Consider the following 15,502-nt stretch of genomic DNA (forward strand, 5'->3'; position numbering starts at 1 on the left):
AGGTAGAGAAGTACAAGTGCAGGTGAGGGGAGGTGGGGGGTAAGAACCACTGGGAGGAAAGATTCGATGGCATCATCTTCTAGACCCTAATCCCACCGCATCTCACCAGTGGTCTGGGGTAACCAGAATGTGTCACTTGAAAGCTGGGCCATCCCAACACAAAAGAAATGAGGCCCCGCTGTAGAGAACAGGTGGCCTCAAGTTCACTGCTCATACACAGCCTTGGATGTCCTGCTCCTGCTTACCCATCTACCTGCTTCATAGTAATAACATCCATATAATTATTTTCCATACTCCACTTCATCCTTCTCAATGTGCCATCTAAGCAAATGACCACTACCCCCAGTTTTCTCCTGTTCCAGTCCTGGAATATGCTCCTCGAAGTCCATTGACTCCATAATTTAATAATTTATAAGGCACCAGTTTTTAAATCCTGGCTCCTTATTCCTAGCTGCAAAAGTTACCTATTATTTCTAAACTTTAATTTCTTCATGTGTACAATAGAGATGATAGCAATAGTACCTACTTCAGACAGGGGTGGGGGGGGGGGTTGCAAGATATTTTTATTTATTTTATTTATTTATTTTTTAAGTGGTTTTTCAAGTTTATTTATTTTTTTAATTGTTTTTTAATTTACAACCAAATTAGTTAGCATATAGTGCAACAATGATTTCAGGAGTAGATTCCTTAGTGCCCCTAACCCATTTAGCCCATCCCACCTCCCACAAACCCTCCAGTAACCCTCTGTTTGTTTTCCATATTTATGAGTCTCTCCTGTTTTGTCCCCCTCCCTGTTTTTATATATTTTTTTGTTTCCCTTCCCTTATGTTCATCTGTTTTGTCTCTTAAAGCCCTCATATGAGTAAAGTCATATGATATTTGTCTTTCTCTTACTAATTTCACTTAGCATAATACCCTCCAGTTCCATCTTGCAAATGGCAAGATTTCATTCTTTTTGATTGCTGAGTAATACTCCATTGTATATATAAACCACATCTTCTTTATCCATTCATCCATCGATGGACATTTGGGCTCTTTCCATACTTTGGCTACTGTTGATAGTGCTGCTGTAAACATTGGGGTGCGTGTGTCCCTTCAAAACAGCATACCTGTATCCCTTGGATAAATACCTAGTAGTGCAATTGCTGGGTCATAGGGTAGTTCTATTTTTAATTTTTTGAGGAACCTCCATACTGTTTTCCAGAGTGGCTGCACCAGCTTACATTCCCATATTGGAAGACATTTAAAAAAAAAATAGTAGCAATGAGTAGAACTTAGTAAGTTCTGAATAAAAGTTAGCTATAACTGTTAATATTATAGTTATTATTATCACTACTCAACACCTTCTTCAGAAAAACTAACCTTCACAAATTATAACATTGGAAATATTGTAAAATCACACTAGTCTGTTTCTGTTCTTAAAATTTTCTTTCACTTAGCTTCTCACGCACAACCCACCTAAGCCCAGTATCTTAAGTTTGCTCCACACCCCTGAGAACTATTGAGTTAATCCTTGATGCTACTGTCTTCCTCACACCATGTATGCTGTCCTCCATTTGTATGAGCTCATCTTAGGATTTTTCCTCTGTCTCAAGATTTAATCTAAAATTTTCTAGACTAGCAGTTCTGGCAAATATGTGTATTGTCTATTTTCCAAATTTTGGACTTATACCTGTACCTTCCCAGAAAATACATAAAATTTGTGGTTATAGATCATAGTTAAGCAATCAAACCAAATTAAACTAGACACTCTAAATGCTGGGGATGGTCTTGCTCTATACCAAATATCTGTTCATACCAAGAAAATAGAATAAGTGGAATGGATGCAATGTGGCCACTTCAATACTGCTGCTACCTACATGTTTTTCAATCAACAATGAGAACAATTCAATAATGTCTTAGGAAATCCAAAATAAGGTTAAATTTCTCTTGAATCTACAGGAGTGCCTTTTCAAGTGATTTAAATGTTCTCATAATCAGAACTCTTCTCTAAATTGGATAAGTTACCTACAATTGTTTATTTTCCAGATTCGTAGATAGTGATGGGAACCAAGACGATGACAAAACATGAAGATCTTTACAATACTATGTCTATTTCAGCCATCAGAACATACCACCACTGTGTTTAGCAGCCAGATATCAAAAAGCAACATCTGATAGTTTTCTGTACTGAACAGGCAGATTACAGATTTGATTATTGAACCAAAAATATTTGAACATAAATAGGTATTTTAAATTTGTACTTTTTACTCCTCCAATGCTCAGTCACTGGCAAAAATAAAAAAATAAATTAAATAGCTTTGGAGTCATATAGTCTTCATGAATTATGTAACCAAACTCAGTATAAGCTGTCTAGTTGAATGACTTAGGTGAGATAAATTAGGCAACCTACAAATAGATCCCTCTCCACTTAGCCAATTGACTCTATCTAATATATGAGAAGAAGGTAGTAATAATATTTTTATTTATAACTGAGAAAATGAATATTTAGCAGTCAATATTTTCATAACCTTTAAAACTTGGTTTCTAGAATGCAAGACCACTGGTCTTGTAGGACCTGGGTACCTCTCTAGCATATCGCATGGGAGGATTCCTTAGAAAAGGCTACTGTGCAAATACATTTAAATGAATTAGTAAGGCTTTTATTATCATTAAAGACATACAAAAACTCAGAACATGAAGAATTAAAAATTGCCCTAGCCTGTTCAAAGAGCAGAGGGATGGGGCACCTGGGTGGCTCAGGAGGTTAAGCATCTGACTTTGGCTCAGGTCACGATCTCGTGGTCCATGAGTTCAAGCCCCGCGTCAGGCTCTGTGCTGACAGCTTGGAGCCTGGAGCCTGCTTTGGATTCTGTGTCTCCCTCTCTCTCTGCCTCTCTCTCACTTGCACTCTGTCTCTCTCTCTCAAAAATAAATGATAAAACACTTAAAATTTTTTCAAAGAGCAGTGGGAGATGGGGTGTAAGGAATAACTTTTAGGAAGTAGCTTAGATGAAAATGATCTATAGCCTAATGTGTCTCTCAATTAATATTCAAATGCTACCTTCAGACATCCATAAGCCTTGCCTGTATGACAAGGACCCAGTCCTGCTCTGTTCCTATGATTATATCTACCTAGTGGCCAGTTACTAAGATGCCTATTTTCTGACCACAGACACTGAGGCTCTCTATCCTGCTCAGGAAACTTTCTGTCTTGCTTTGGGCTGTTCTCCCGGGCACGATGAGACTCCCTTCTGAGATTTTAAGGTCCTTATAATTCTGTTACAGTTCTGACTACTCTCACAGTACCCCCCCCCCTTTCAGAGCAATAGCAGCCAGAATTTCAGGCAAACATGTTTCTAAAAAAAAAAAAAAACACCCAGACTTTAGGAAGCAGTCCTTGAAAATTCAATGTATTTCAACGACAGCAAATGCTACAATCTGTTTATCTCTTGGTAGGAAAAGAATGGTATGGCTTGATAAATAGCCAGCACTTATATTTACATCAATCGTACCTTTCCAAATAATACTGCACTGTTGATGCCTAGGATAGGATTTATGCTAGAAATTCAATTTAGTGGCTGAAGTGAGGCAAGTATTTACAGTGTTTCACTGAAAGCCTCTTTCTCCAACCCTCCCCCATTGTCAGGTTTGTGGAAAGTACTAAAGATCGATGAGCCCAGGTATAAACCTGACTCATTCATTGATGGCCAATTGAAGACTATTCTGTGCACATTTAACTGGGATTGAGCTATTGAACGATACTTATTTATTTGTTCATTTATTCATTGCTTGCCTAATTAAAATTTACTAAATGCCTGCTCATTATATGAGTCACTTCCAACAAATATTTAGAATAAAATGTAAAAAAAATTCTTGAAATTTGTTTGGAGCATAAGACCTAATTTAATTCCTTGCCAAAACATTTTACTTACTATTTCATCAACACAGCCAGAAAGTTGAAACATCATCTGTGATCAAATAAATCACCTATGAAACTGGATTTTTGACTACGATTGCATGAAATAACCTCATTAAGCCTCTACTGGATTTTTATGCATTATACTATGAGAAGAACAGGCACACTGAAGTCTACTGCACTAACATATTCCAATATGTTCATGTTAGTGTTACTTTGTAAAAGATAAAATGGGTCTCAATATGAAGATAAAGAGAGCGTGAGGGACTCCATTGCCAGTAGTATGATAGTTAACACCACTGTCTCTAAAAACAACTAAAAAGACAGGATAAATTATTAAAGGTTCTTGGAAAATGTTTGAAATGGATAACAGAAATGGTAAGAAATATTCAGAGGCCAAACATTAAGTGGAAATAAGAATTCAGAGAGATGACTAAATTGCTAAAGCCAGATTTTCCCCAGGAGCATGTCAAAACTGGTGGATTTGAGTTTCATTTGCATGGCTCCCTGGGGCACTGGGTACAGAAGATAAAGTCAGGGCCATCCCAAGTCAGGGAATCTCATAGAAGACTCCATCCATGAAGCTGGCTATCCAGCAGCTACAATCACAGAGAAAGAATAAACTTGGCATAGACCCACATCTTCTTCATCCCAAAGATAGCAAGAAATCATTGCCTGTTGAATTTCAATGCTGCATGTCAGGAGGAAAATTCTTCTTCAAAAGTTCTTAACTATAAGTCAGCCTTCATGAGTTCCACAGCCCAAATTCATACTACCTGAATGGTCTGAAAAACTTCAGCAGAAAATTTAATGTAAAGTGCCTGGAAGTTGGCAGTTGTAAGTTAGGGTACTGGCTGTTCCAAAAAGTGCCTAGAAAAATGCAAAGAACAGACTGATATAAAGTACCAAGAAAATTGAGTTCATAGTCAAAGAAACAGCACATAGAAACAGCACATGCAAAGAAACAGCACATAGAAAAATCAGACCCAAACAGATCAGATGTTGGAATTATCAAACACATGAAAAGCATAGCTAACTTTACCATATAGAGAGAAATATAAGAGATAAAAATAAAAGTAAAAAGCAAAAATTATTTTTAAATGACCAAGAAGATTTGTAAAAACAAAACAGAACTTGTATCTATTTCTAAAAATGTTAATGATAAATAAATGTAGGAGGATTGATGGATGCCTGGGTGGCTCGGTCAGTTGAGCAACCAACTCTTGATATCAAGTCTGGTCATGATCTCAAGGTTCAAGATCAAGCCTTGTGTCAAGCTCCACGCTATCAGCTCAGAGCCTACTTTGGATTCTCTCTCTCTCTCCTCTCTTTCTCTGCCCCTCCCCCACTTGCATGCACACACACACACTCTCTGTAAGATAATAAATAAACTTTTTTTTAATATAGGAGGAGGAATTTAAGAAACAAATGAAAATAGGGGAAGGGGAGGAAAAAAAAAATAAGATAAAAAACAGAGAGGGAGGCAAACCCTAAGAGACTCTTAAATGTAGAGAACAAACTGACGGTTCCTGGAGGGGAGGTGGGTGGGTGAATGGGCTAAATGGGTGATGGGCATTAAGGAGGACACCTGCTGGATGAACACTGGGTGTTATATGTAAGTGATGAATCATTAAATTCTACTCCTGAACCAATACTACACTATTTGTTAATTAACTTAAATTTAAGTTTAAAAAAGCAGGAAAAATGATATGATTAAAACACCATTGATTAGAAAACATAGTAAAAATAATTGATTCAGTGGAATCACCAATGAATAGTAGAACCACTGCATAAAAGTTTGATAAAGCACAGAACATTCACATAATTTAAAAGTTTCTCTCCGCTGATTGCTTATTCATTGCAGAGGGAAAAATGAAAACTTTACAGTGGAAAAACCTGGCTGACACCCCAGGTGACCGAAATTAATACTGTCAATAATGAGAAAAATTGACATTCTGATATCAGGCACTGAAAAAGGAGGAGTGTAACTTATGTGGCATTCCTATTCAAAATGTGACTGGACTCAAATTGAGGGACATTCCACAAAACAAGTGACCTGGGTACTCTTCAAAAATGTCTTTACCGTTAAAGACACAGGACAACTGATGAAATGTTATAGATTAAAGGAAACTAAAGGGACATAACAACTAACTGTGATATGTGACCCAGATTGGATATGAAATCAAGGAGAGTGTTGCTATAAAAGGCATTATTGGGATAATTGTTAAAATCTGAATGTATCTGTAGAGTAAATAATAGTAGTAGATCAATATAAAATTTCATGACCGTGGTAATTATATACACTGAAGTCTTTAGGTATAAAAGGCCATTATATCTGTAACCTGCTCTCAAATGACCCCAAGTAGATATACGCTGCAGAAGAAAATAAAGTGAGGAATGCCACAGCAGCTAATTATTCTTTGAATCTATAGCAGTTAATACACCATGCTAGTGGTCAGACTAGAAAAATAAACCAAAGGTACAGCATACATAGCCCCCCAAAAGACCCTCAAATATATGTAATACAGATGTGTGACAAATATGACATTAGCAGGAAGTGTGGAAAGGATGCCTTTTCATTAATTGGCTCTGAAATCACTGGCGTCCACATGGGGGAAGGATAAGTGGACCCTTACCTTATGAAAAGTCAATTCCAGGGAATTAAATACTTATGAATAGGGGGAAAAACCCCAAACTACAAGCTTTTATAAAAGTAACAGAAGAACGCCTATTTGACCTTTGGGGTGGGGAAGGATTTCTTACACAAGGCCAAAAGTTCAAACTCTAAATGAAAAGAGGGGTACATTTAAGTATATTACAGTTATGATCTTCTGTTTGTCAAAAGACTCTGTTAGAAGTGAACAGGCCAAGTCATGAAAAAATGAAGGTTAATTCAATAATTTAAAGAAATACTAAAGACAAAAACTTCAGTAGAAGATGGTTTGAAGACTTGGATAGACATTTCTCCAAAGAGCCTAATACGTTACCAAGACACTCAACTTGATTAGTGATTAAAGAATACAAAATAAAACATAATAAAATACTTACAGACGGATAAAAATTTATGTCTATATAACCAAGAGCTGCAAGGGTGTGGAGCAATGAGAACTCTAACACACTGCTATTGGTTGTTAATGTCACTCCAGAAAATAAGTTGGCATTTATCTGCTGAGGTACATATCGATGACCCTCCAATTCCACTAAGTCTAAGAAACATGGACAAGAATAGTATATCACTGTTCAAAACAACAAAAACTAGAAACATGAATACCCATCAACAGTAGAATGGATAAGTAAGTTATGGTATATTCATATAATAAATACAATACTGCACATACTGCCTTCAAGATTACTAGTAATTTTCCATTTGTCAGATTAGGTGGTAGATACACTGTTTTCATTATATTTGTTATACTATGCACATATTTTTAAATACTCTTCTATCTACTTAATAATAAAAGAGAAAGAGAAAGAAGTACTTGTATGTCTTACAAACAATCTAAGTTAGAAGCAGGTTATGCTTCCTATATTGAGATTTGTGACCAGAACACCTATGCTCTTTCACAGTGTTACATTTATGCATTTTTCTTCTTAATCTTTACATAGCAGATCCTTAAAACCAACAAAAAAAGCTTAAATTTAAGCTGTTACACATACTAATATAAGTTTAGAATTTTATTTGAACTATGAGAACAGGAAGATAAGATGCGTGACCTTGAATAAGCCACTTAACATTTGGCACTTATCTAGAAAGTCTGACTGGATCTGGGGATAAATGAGCCTAGGTAAATGTAAAATACCATGTTCTTTGGGGCCATTAGTTATAAAGATACATTTTATATCTTCAAGTGTGTAGTATATTTCATGTGAGCCTCTTGGCATTCCAATAAGAATTTCAACTCAAGCCTGAATTTTGTAAGAGTGTTCTCTCCTAGAATACTTTTATTCTTGCTTATTTTGTATCTTGTCTGTGTGATTGTCACTTAGGATCATTTCTCCTCTTTAAGATTATGATCACTCTCAATCATCCTCTTTATAGACAATTTCTACAGCCAAGATTGCCAAACTCATATTCTTTTATCCTTTCAAAAAGTTCTGAAGTTCCAGATTTTCCAATATCACACCCAAGTAATGGGGAAACAGCTGGTGTTCACCCATTGGCTCTCCTAAAGTGAATATATCAAAGTCTTCATTTGTAGTCTCTGGTACAGTATTCAAAACATTTTTCTGAATGTTTTTAAGGCAGTAAAAATCTAACTTATATTTTCATTTCAGACTTGACATTTCTAGTATCTTCAATACATAACAATTTCAGCAAAGGCTTACAGAGACCCTCATGATAACACTGAAGATAAGACTGAAGTGGATCCAAAGATAATTGTTGCTTGTTAATTAATATGGTACCTTACATATCTTTTTCCACTTGAAGGTTATGACCATTCTGAGGACAGTGACCATGTTTATACATCAGTGTATCTTTAAATCACAGACAGTAAATTTTGTAGAATGAATAAATGAATATTCAACTGTAAAATCTTTATGTTAGATACATTCTGTTTTTGCTGCCCAGCACCCATTTCTCCTGTAATGGCATTCTAGTCATCATAGGAAACCACCCCTTACACATTTTGAGCATGTGGTTTGGGCTTAAGCTATCTCAAAACCACCAGCTCCTGATATAGGCGTGTGAAATGGCCTTGTCACTTAGCGGTGTTCCATCCCTCTGGCTATAGTAACTTCTTCAGAAATGGCACGAGACACAGGCCCAGCCAATGAAGCTCAAATCCAGAATGGATGGAACTGTTGGGGAGGCGAAGCACTCTTTACATGGATAATGCTAACTCTAAGGATACCATCACTCTAGAGCCACCAGAGGCCACCAAATGGAGAGGGCCTGCCTGAGAATGCTGCCAGCACAGAATAAAGAAGAGCCAAAATAGGAGAGTCACAGCCAAAGTCTTGCTGCCATTTGGTGAACCTTAGATCTAGGAATGAGTGATGCTGATCTACACTTGAACCCTTCAGTGATATGAACTAATATATTCATTTTTAAAGCTAGTTTGAATTGTTTCTGACCTTTGCAATGAAAGTGAACTGATACTGTTAAACTTTTAGCTAGTGGCTTAGATAAAGAAATAAAAAACTTTTTAAAGGTTTAAAATTTTTAACTTATACCGATTTACATAACTGCTAATTAAGAGTTCCATAAACCCCTGACATGTGGGACTATAGTTAAATAGCCTGGGCTCCCTGAGCCTATAACCAGAAGTCAAAGACTAAACAAAAGGCCTACTGTTAGGGGAGAAGGACAGGGATGGGGCAAATAGGGAGAAGAGCTTAGAAGTAGTGTCTGCAGGAAAACAAAGTTGGGGCAAGGGTGGGAGGTGGGTATGGAACAAGTCTGGTGGGAACAGATGAGAACATTAATCTAAGCCAGAGACAATGGAAAGTAAGAAGAGTACTCAATTCTTTTTAAAGAAGAACTCGGCAGGTAGCTAGTGTAATATGGCTCTTGGCTCCTTTTCCAGATTCATCTCCCACCACTGCTCCTCCCTAGCTCCCTAATTCAAGCCATTTTCAACCATTAGCAATTGCCTAGATAGGCTATGTGGATTGTATCCTCAGGGCCTTTGCATATATCCATCTCTATATGCCCTTCTCTTTCTTCACCCAGTCTTTAAGACTCGACCTCAGTATCACTCTGAGAAGCCTTGAGAGGCCCCCTCTGTACCTTGTGATCTACCTCCATGGGAAGGCCTGGACCTCTCCATGGCACTCCCTTGTCTTCCTATCTGTCACTTGTCTATAATACAAGCTGTCTTAGTAAAAGGACTTTACCTAATTCACTTTAATATCTCCAGTGTCCAGGGTTGCCTGGGTGTCTCAGTCAGTTAAGCAAATATCCCTTGGTTTTGGCTCAGCTCATGATCCCACAGTTCGTGGGTGTGAGCCCCATGTCAGCCTCTGTGCCGACCGTGCAGAGCCTGCTTAGGATTCTCTCTACCTTCCTCTCTATCTGCCCTTCTTCCCCTCTCTCAAAAATAAATTAATAAATAAACATTAAAAAATCTCCAATGCCCAGCACAATGTCTGATCCATAATATACACTTCTAAAACATGAACTGATAAAATTAATTGAATTGAATGAAGAAAGATTAAATATGACCAGCAGCAAAATAGTCCTATAGATTTCCTATAGTACTTTCATCAACCCAGCTAAAAGACTAAAACAAAACATCATCACACTAAAAGATCCAAGAAATATACTGAGCATTTACTATGGCCATAGCACTGGGAAAGAAATTTCTCTACCTTCTCATCCAACCCACTATCCACCTCCAAATGTAAAGCAGATCCTCCTCCAATTCCACCACTACAGTCCACCCCAGAGTCTTCTCTCTGCCAGAACAAGGCATTCTCTGAGAGCCATATTCATCTTACAAATGCAGCAGGTGCTCAGCAATCAGAATGCTTTCTCTTGCTGTCGGCCCCATCACTTGTCTCCACTGTATTATAAACAACCATAGAATAATGACCAAATATCTGTGTAAAAATGTCTTTTCATTGTAAAGCATTGTAGCTGAGTTTTTACTGAGTAATTTTGGTTATTTGACTTCACATGAGAAAATGACAATTCCTTCAAGTTCTTTAAGTTTTTCCTAAATTAAAAAGCAAATTTTATTTTAGACTGAATAGTGCTTAGTATGGATTTTTTTAAATCTTAGAGGGGAACCAAGGAGCTTATTTCAAACATTTAAAGTGCTAACATGTAGTAGAGGAATTAAAGTTCGCATGGTTTCAGAGAATAAAACTGCAATAAATGGGTAGAAATCAGCAGAAGACAGATTTTAGCGTAAAGTAAGGCAGAACGGTCTGTCCTGCAATTAAAGCGATCCAAAAATTGAGGGACTAGGTTACAAAACAGAATTTAGTGAGAGTCATAAAAAAATACTCCCATTAATTTGACGTCTTGCAAGTATTATTTCATTAATGTTCATGGCATTTTGAAAGATGTAACAAAGTCTTAGGTCTCTGTTTTGTAGATGAAGAAATCAGCAGGCTTAAATGATTCGCCCAAGGTCACATATTGACCAATACAAGTTTGATGTTCCTTTTCTTATACAACATGTATTCATTGGTCTTCAGAAATAATAAGCTTCCTGCAATTACAGGTGGTGTTACTTATTGCTATTTAATTCTTGATCCTCTAAACAAAACTTGGATTTTTAAATTTAAAAGTTCACCTTCTTGAAACATTTTAGTAGATAAGGCTTTTATAGTTCTGCAAATTCTTAGGCATGGCACTTTAATTAGTTTTCACCAGTTCTGAATAAAAAAGCTAGATGCTAATGATTAGCCTACAAATTGCTAGATCATCTGTAATAAATGTTAAAACCATTAAATGTCAACATGTCATTAGAAATCCAGTGGCAGTTGGGGAAATAAATGTCAAATTTTTCATTATTTTTCTTCAGAGTTTCAATAGTAACTGCCAGTAGTGGCCACAGGTAAAAGTCCAATCTTTTTGTTAAGAAACAAGTGCTTGCATTGAAGCACAAACCAAAATGAGATATAAATTTCTCTCAACTTCCTAAAGTTTACAGGGAACTCTTTCTTCCATAGATAAGTCACAATTTCAAATTAAATTAGCATTTGAAGATGAGGGGATGGGTGGGGACTAAGACCCACAAAGGGAAAAAATGGGAGAAAATAAATAGACAATCTAAAGAATAAAATTAGGGGTGCCTGGCTCAGTTGGTGGATCATGAAACTCTTGATATCGGGGTTGTAAGTTTGAGGCCCACTTTGGGTGTAGAGATTACTTTAAAAAAATAATTTTTTTAATTTAAAAATTAAAAAATAAAGAATAAAATTAGAAACAACCCATAAACAATAAATAACACTTCATTCATTAGTAACAAAAGAAATAAAAAATGAAATTATAATGAAATGTGATTACTTTTACTTATCAAACTAAAAAATTTTAAGTGTTTTAATGTTTATTTATTTTTGAGAGAGAGAGAGAAAACAGAGTTTGAGCGAGAGAGGAGCAGAGAGTGAGGGAGACAGAGAATCCAAAGCAGGCTCCAGGCTCCAAGCTGTTGGCACAGTGCCCAAGGTGAGGCTTGAACTCACAAGCCATGAGATCATGACCTGAGCCAAAATTGGATACTTAACCAACTGAGGCACCAAGGAGCACCTCAAACTGAAAAAAAACTTTAAATATAAAAACATTCAGTGCTGGTAATGATGCAATGATAGTAGTACTCTGTGATAGGCAGCCTCAAAGATGGCTGCCATGATTCCCACCTCCTTGTTGTACTCTTGCCCTTCCCTCAAGTGTGGGCTTTGATAACTTGCTTTTTACAAATAGAGTGCAGCAAGGGGCACTTGAGTGGCTCAGTTGGTTAAGCAAACTTCAGCTCAGGTCATGATCTCACAGTTTTGTGGGTTCGGGCCTTTCATCGGGCTCTGTGCTGACAGCTCAGAGCCTGGAGTCTGCTCCAGATTCTGTGTCTCCCTCTCTCTCTGCCTCTCCCCTGCTTGCACTGTCTCTCTAAAAAATAAGTAAACATTAAAAAAATTTTTTAAAAATAGAGTACAGCAAAGTTAACATTTCCAAAGTTAATTTACAGAAAAACTGTGCCTTCCATCCATATTGCTTGCTTTCTCTCACTCTCTCCCCTGCTCACTCTGAGAGAAGTCAGCTGCCATGTTGTGAGTTGCTCTAAGGAGAGGCCAAGGTGGCAAGGAACTGATACCTCTGGCCACGAGCCAGCAAGAATCTGAAGTCAGCCTGCAGCCACCTGAGTGAACTTGAAAGGAAACACACCCTCGTTTGAGCCTTGAGATATAAGCAGCAGGGATCAATGCCTTGACTACAATCCTACGAAAGACCCTAGCCCAGTGAAACTGTGATAAGCCATGGTGGGATATCTGACCCTCCCAAACTGGGTGATAATGAAAGCTTGTTTCTAGCTGCTAAATATTGAGTTAAATTTTTTTTACAATAATAGATAACTAATACATCCTCTCATATGCTTTAAGATTCTGGAAAATTTATATGACATTATGCATCAAGAGCCTTGTAGAAATTTTATTCATTTTTACCCAATAATTCCACATCTAGTATTCTTTATAAAGAAATTAATTGGAGGGGCACCTAGGTGGCTCAGTTGGTGAAACATCAGACTCTTGTTAGATTCTGTTAGGCTGCTCCGTGCCGAGGGTGAGGAACCTGCTTGGGATTCTCTCTCTCCCTCTCCCTCTCCCTCTGCCCCTCCCCAGTTCCCAGTCTTTCTCTCTTTCTCTCTCCCTCAAAAAAAAAAAAAAAAAAGGAGCAAAAGAGAATGTATACTCTATTGCACATTTCAGCACAGAATTTATCAGTGATTACAAATATATGTATATAAATACTATATATACATACACACATATATCTATAAAACAGTGTTCTCTAGATTGCAAATGGTCTTTATTTTCTTATTTTTTTAAATTTTCTTAATAAACTTTTTTTCTACATTTTCTAAAATAACCACATAAAACATTCAAAGTAAAAGAAAAAAGACTTTCAAGATATGCATGTACATATTAAAAACTATAATAGTAAACACTATATTCAATAGGGATTGAAGCAGGTAAGGAGAAAGTCTCTGATTTTTCTTAAAGTTTTCAGAGCTGAGCATTTTCTTCATGTAGTCATGAAAAATGAACATTACATTGACTTTCACATATGTCACATAAAATTGATAAGGACAGAGTAATGGAAGAAAAGATATAATCAATCTTTAGGTGCAACAGTTTGCTTTTCTGCTAAGTATCTCTTCCGAAAGCAATTACCAAGGAAGAAGTGAAACCTGAACCAAAAGGAAAACAAACAAGTCAACATCCGCCTTCAAACACCTTCGTAAGTTAAAGTTAGACTGGCCAAGTAATTGTCTCTAACTTGGAAAAAAGAATGCATTGTGGAAGCAATGTGTTTGGGAGTTTGGGGAAGGTCCACACTGAAAGCAAAAAATCCTTACTCACTAATTTCAGTCTGCCAGTAATGTGAACGACCTATTGACCAAAGTATACAATGAAAAGACAGACTATTCTGCAGATTTATAAAGCTATTGAAATACATAAAGAGTTATAGAACCACCTCCCAATTTGGCATCACCCACTGGTAAGTACTACGGTCTGAATGTTTGTTTTCCCCAAAATTCAGATATTGAAATTCTTTTTTCTTGTAAGGTTTTTTATTTATTTTTGAGAGAGAGAGAGAGAGACAGAGTATGAGTTGGGGAGGGAAAGAGAGAGAGAGGAAGACACAGAATCCAAAGCAGGCTCCAGGCTCTGAGCTGTCAGCACAGAGCCTGACATGGGGCTGGAACCCATGAATCGTGAGACCATGACCTAAACTGCAAGATCATGACCTGAGTTGAAGTCAGATGCTTAACTGACTGAGCCACTCAGGAGACCCCTTCATATGTTGAAATTCTAACCTCCAAAGGTGATATCATTAGGAGGTGGGGCCTTTGGGACATGATTAGGTCATGAGGGTGGAACCCTCCCAGGAACAGGATTAGCATTTATAAAAAAGGTTTAAAGGAATTCATTAGCCATGGATGTATTCATGAAAGGACTTTCAAAGGCCAAGGAGGGAGTCGTGGCTGCTGCTGAAAAAAACAAACAGGGTGTGGCAGAAGCTGCAGGAAAGACAAAAGAGGGTGTTCTCTATGTAGGCTCCAAAACCAAGGAAGGAGCGGTTCATGATGTGACAACAGTGGCTGAGAAGACCAAAGAGCAAGTGACAAATGTTGGTGAGGTGGTGATGACCCGTGATGACAGCAGTCACACAAAAGACAGTGGAGGGAGCAGGGAGCATCACAGCTGCCACTGGCTTTGGCAAAAAGGATCAGTTGGGCAAGAATGAAGAAGGAGGCCCACAGGAAGGAATTCTGGAAGATATGCCTGTTGATCCTGACAATGAGGCATATGAAATGCCTTCTGAGGAAGGTATCAAAACTATGAACCTGAAGCATAAGAAATACTTTTACTCGCAGTTTCTTGAGACCTACTGAGAGATGTTCCATCCTGTACAAGTACTCAGTTCCAACGTGCCCAGTCATGACATTTTCTCAAAGTTTTTACAGCGTATTTTAAACTCTTCCATCAGCAACGATTGAAATTATCTGTACCTGCCCTTACTCAGCATTTCAGTGCTTCCCTCTCACTGAACTGAATATATGGTAGCAGAGTCTCTATGTGGATATTGTGGCTTCAAATCTAAAAGTTAAATTAAAACACCTAAGTGACTACCACTTATTTCTAAATCTTCACTATTTTTTTTGTTGCTGTTCTTGAGAAGTTGTGATTTATCACCATATATTATAAGATTTCTAGGTGTCATTTAATGATTCTGTCTAAAATAATGATGTATTGTGAAATTTGTTAATATATACAATACTTAAAAATATGTGAGCATGAAACTATGCACCTATAAATATTAACTATAAAATTATAAATAAATAAATACATACATACATACATACATACATACATAAGGTCTCACAGAGCTCACTAGCCCCTTTCACTATATGAGGACCAAAGTTTGTAGAG

The 15,502-nt window shown here is 37.2% G+C and overlaps 1 long non-coding RNA gene and 1 pseudogene across 1 annotated transcript in view; one reads left to right on the forward strand and one right to left on the reverse strand.

The window, feature by feature from the left end:
• The window catches only part of LOC128311279 (uncharacterized), a 208,002-nt gene that overhangs the window by 69,716 nt on the left and 122,784 nt on the right, over positions 1-15,502 (reverse strand). The window lies entirely within an intron of this gene.
• On the forward strand, positions 14,493-14,927 carry LOC106967941 (alpha-synuclein-like; annotated as a pseudogene).

The sequence above is a fragment of the Acinonyx jubatus genome, chromosome A3, assembly GCF_027475565.1.
Source record: "Acinonyx jubatus isolate Ajub_Pintada_27869175 chromosome A3, VMU_Ajub_asm_v1.0, whole genome shotgun sequence".
In the NCBI taxonomy this organism is placed as follows: Eukaryota; Metazoa; Chordata; class Mammalia; order Carnivora; family Felidae; genus Acinonyx; species Acinonyx jubatus.